The 4,962-nt window shown below is 38.4% G+C and overlaps 1 pseudogene; it reads right to left on the bottom strand.

The window, feature by feature from the left end:
• Positions 1–1,756: 1,756 nt before the first annotated feature.
• On the bottom strand, positions 1,757–2,690 carry LOC122445084 (annotated as a pseudogene).
• Positions 2,691–4,962: the final 2,272 nt, after the last annotated feature.

Genomic DNA, 4,962 nt, shown 5'->3' with positions numbered 1-4,962 from the left:
GACACCAAGGAAAAATCGAATCATTAAAACTGCAGATAGATTTCTTATCTATAGACCTCAGCATACTACAGACAACTATATTTCATCTGAAAGGAAGTAAAACTGAGTTTCAATGACCTGAATTGCAAGATTTTTAGGTGAAAGTTTTGAAAGGAAGCTGAATTCCAGTGTAATAGTTCCTGACACATTTTGTATGGGAAACATGTGAAGTGAGTCAAGCAAATTAGTAAAACTCTCTTGATTTCAATATACTTCTCTGGAAAATTGGGATAATAATAATAGAACTACCAGTTTAATATTTGTAAAAGTGAACTGATGTGAAAATGCCTGATAGACAATAAAGTGTGAATTTGATGTACATGTATGTGGCAGACCTACAGATCAAAAGCTTTGGAACCTAACCATATGCTTCTTGTTGAGATTTGCAAAAGATGCCTAACCTTGTTTCAAATGGTTCCTTGAGTCTTCAAATGGAAAATGTTTATATCTATACTTATTTTTATTATATTATTTATATTAAAAATGTGATCCATGGAGGCAGTGAAGAAAATCAAGCAAATTAAGACTAATTTCAAAATATTTTTTTTTCCATTTATTTTTATTAGTTGGAGGCTAATTAATTTACAATATTGTAGTGGTTTTTGCCATTATTGACATGAATCAGCCATGGATTTACATGTATTCCCCATCCCAATCCCCCCTCCCGCCTCCCTCTCCACCCGATTCCTCTGGGTCTTCCCAGTGTACCAGCCCTGAGCACTTGACTCATGCATCCAACCTGGGCTGGTGATCTGTTTCACCCTGGATAATATACATGTTTTGATGCTGTTCTCTCAAAACATCCCACCCTTGCCTTCTCCCACAGAGTCCAAAAGTCTGTTCTGTACATCTGTGTCTCTTTTTCTGTTTTGCATATAGGGTTATTGTTACCATCTTTTTAAATTCCATATATATGCATTAGTATACTCTATTGGTCTTTATCTTTCTGGCTTACTTCACTCTGTATAATGTGCTCCAGTTTCATCCATCTCATTAGAACTGATTCAAACGAATTATTTTTAATGGCTGGGTAATATTCCATTGTGTATATGTACCACAGCTTCCTTATCCATTCATCTGCTGATGGACATCTTAAGGAGAGAATTAGAGGCAGATTGTGAATTATTCTGTTCTCCTTTTGTGGGTGTCTCTTGTTTTGCTTTTGGTACTTTCACAGTACCAAAAAAAAAAAAAAAAAAAAAAATTCAGCTATTACTCCTTCACTCAACTGTCCCTTCCGCATATATCTATCTAAGAATTTCTATTTCTGTGCTTGCTTTGACACTGGCTAATCAAATATAGAAATTCTAAGGTCAAAGTCCTATGGAAAATCCAATTTCATCCAAGTAACATATATGAGGAATTTGGTAACAAAGCAGTAAGACTCTAGACAAAAAATTACTCTACAACCATCAAACTGGGGCATTATAGATGTTACTTCCATTGCCTACTCTGCCGTATAAACATGAACATTGACGCTTTGGTAAAGTACATTAAAGTCATTGAAATGGCTAAAAAATGTCTACAGTTTGCCACACCCTCGAGTCATGGGACAAGTTCTGGTCTCTGTTCCCCCAGGCTATAACAAAATGTTGGCTTCTGTCCCTTTTTTCCTGCTCAATGATCTGAAACATTTCTTAATTTTCGTTAACATCTTATAACAGATATAATCCTCCGTTTGTATATAAATCATCACTTTCATGGCATTGTGAATAGCTTAAGTTACTCTCCTCTTCAACAAACTCCTCACAGCATTTTTCACTTCTGCCTTTCTCACTGTGCAAATGATAGGATTTCACATGGGAGTGAGCATTGCAAAGAACACAGCCACCCACTTGTCGGCAGGATAAGTGACCACAGGACCTGTGTAGGTGAATATACACGGACCAAAAAAAAGTACCACTTCTGCAAAGTGTAGCAACAAGTAGAGAGGGCCCTGCGTTCTCCTTCAGAGCTATGAGATTTCAAAGAGCTCAGGATGACTATGTAGGAGACAAGTGGCATGGAAAAAATGAGCAAGGACATGCCCTCTGTGTTAGCTGCCACCACCATTCCAAGTCTGTAGGTGTCGCTGCAGGCAAGCTCCATCAGTGAGAAGAAATCACACATGAAGTGGTCAATGACATTGTGACCACAAAGGTCAGATTGAACAGGAACATGAAGAGAATCTGCACAGTGGCATACAGGATCCCCCTGATCCAGGCCACCACCACCAGGAGCTGGCAGAGCCCCTGTCGCATGACGGTCGTGTAGCGCGGAGGTTTGCTGATGGCCACGTAGCAGCCAAAGGCCACGACAGTGAGGACAATGACCTCTGATCCTTCGAGGAAGTGTTCTAAAAAAAGCTGAGTCAGGCAGGCACCCCAGGAGATGGTTGTCCTCTGGTACAGAAGGTCAATGGTAATCTTGGGGGTGGCGACAGAGGTCAAGGTGGCATCTATGAAGGACAAGTGAGTGAGAAAGAAGTACGTGGCAGCTTTTGACAGTGTGGAGCTGAGTGAGATGGTGATGACAATGAGCAAATTGATCATCACAGTGAATGGGAAAATGAACAAAAGGACAATGAACTGTATTTTCTGCAAGTGAGGATTCTGTGTGAGTCCCAAGAGAACAAATTCAGTCACATTTTTAGGAGGCATTGAGACATCCATTTAGGAAGTGACACTCTCCTAGGGACTGAATTTCCTACAAAGGAATAAAGAATGATACATATTAATCATGAAAGCATTTAGCCTGAATTTCTTAGGGAAAAAATAGTTCAGCCACTGTAATTGTGGAGCATGTCCATGGCATTTGCCCCAGTACTTGTTTCAAGTCTTTTTTAAATTTTCTCCATGATGCTTTCCATCTCTTCAGATACCCATCACCTGTCACTGTAAAACATATAGAGGGCAATAGTTGATGTGTAATTTACTGGGCTGTCTACATAAGATCTGGACTCTTATTCTGGTTCCAACTCCATGTGATTCTGCTAAGTCATCTTACTGTTCCTTGCTTTTCAGTCCTCCTTTTTACCTGTGAGTTCACAAATTGCAATTTCAGATATATCTGATAAGTTTATACTTGTATCAAAGAGGTAATAATTATTTCCTCTTCCATGACAGTTTACATGTGAACTTTCAGCTGTAATTATGGAAAGAAAGATACTATCAGTAACTATCTATAATAAGTAGGAAGTTTAGAGAAATGTATATATCATTGGCAATACACTCTACCTGGTACCCAGCAGACCACTTAAGTTATTCAGCTGTGTTTCCTCACTTACTATAATACCTGGCATGATATTGATAGTGTCTGAAACCTATTAGGTGATGAGTAAGTGCTTGAATTGCCATTTTCCATGGGTAAAGTATGCCTGCTTCCTGAGACCATAATCATAGGAGGAATTCCAATGTTTTCTTCTGATATGTTTATCATTACTCTCTACTTTATGAGTAACATAAATAAATGTTTGAAAGGAAGCTTCATCTTAGTTTGATAGTTTCTAACACTTTTTATGGGTTAAGTATGAGAATATTTAATTGCCTCTAGGAAATAGTATGCTACAGGGTAATTTTGCTTTCAAGATAAATCAGTTGGTAAAGAATCCGCCTGCAATGCAGGAGACCCCTGTTTGATTCCTGGGTCAGGAAGATCCCCTGGAGAAGGGACAGGTTACCCACTCCAGTATTCTTGTGCTTCCCTTGTGGCTCAGCTGGTAAAGATAATTATGGCATTTGTTAAATTCCACTTTTTATTACTCAAAATTCCATCCCACATGCAATATAATGCAGTCATTTTCAATAAGTTTACAGCTTCTGTAGACTTTTAATGTGCGATTTACTGAGAAAATATTGTGTTGTCTACATGCATTCTTTATTCTCCTCTTGATTCCAATTCTGTTTGACTCTGCTAAGTCATCTCAGTGTCCCATTCTCAGGAGCCGCCCTCTACACCCGTGAGTCTGAAAATCGCAATTCTCGGATGTATCTTGTAAGCTGAGAGCTGCCTGACAAAGGCAAGTGCTATTCCCTGATTCATGAGATTTTACAGTTGAACCCTCAACAGTAAATACAGAAAGGCGTTAAGTATCTATAATAAGCAGAGAGCTTAGGGAAATGCCTACGAGTCACTGGAAGTGAAGGCGAAAGTGTTAGTCTCTTACTTTGTCTGACTCTCTGTGACCCCTGGAATGTATTTCACCAGGCTTCTCTGTCCATGACAAGAATATTGGAGTAAGTAGCCATTCCCTTCTCCTGGGGGATCTCGCCAATTCAGGGATTGAACTTGAGTTTCCAGAATTGTAGGCAGATTCTTTACCATCTAAGACATCAGAGAAGCCCAAACTGGTGTTCATTATTTGATATTTTTTATCCTTCAAAATCCTATTCCACATTCAATTAAACATAGTCATATTCAATCAACTTATAGCTCTATTGGAGAAGGAAATGGCAACCAACTCCAGTATTCTTGCCTGGAGAATTCCATGGACAGAAGGGCCAGGTGGGCTGCCATGCTTGGGGTTGCAAAGAGTTGTACATGATTAAGGGACTAACACATAGTTTCTATAGGCTTGGATAAAAAAAGATTTTGCATAGAGGTTGAGGATCTTTCATCAAAGGAAGTATTTATTTTCAAAGTTCTAAAAATAAAAATTCAATGTGGATATCAGAAAGAAGTAGTCAGCCAGGTAAGATAGATAGATAATATACTATACATACATACATTCACAGACTAATGCAAGCACATATAGAGTCTATTACTTATGATTGATACATACTACAAATTCATTCATTCAGCAAATATCTATTGGACACTTACTATGTATATGAATGTTTGTTTGTTCACACAAAGTCATGAAGAGTGTCCCTTTCAAATGCCCTTAATAACTGAAATCTCATTACCAAAGAGCAGCAATGCATTAATCTATGATAGGAATAAAAT

The sequence above is a fragment of the Cervus canadensis genome, chromosome 7 (assembly GCF_019320065.1).
Source record: "Cervus canadensis isolate Bull #8, Minnesota chromosome 7, ASM1932006v1, whole genome shotgun sequence".
In the NCBI taxonomy this organism is placed as follows: Eukaryota; Metazoa; Chordata; class Mammalia; order Artiodactyla; family Cervidae; genus Cervus; species Cervus canadensis.
The sequence above is the reverse complement of the archived record's forward strand: the minus strand, read 5'-3'. Positions and strand labels throughout refer to the sequence as shown.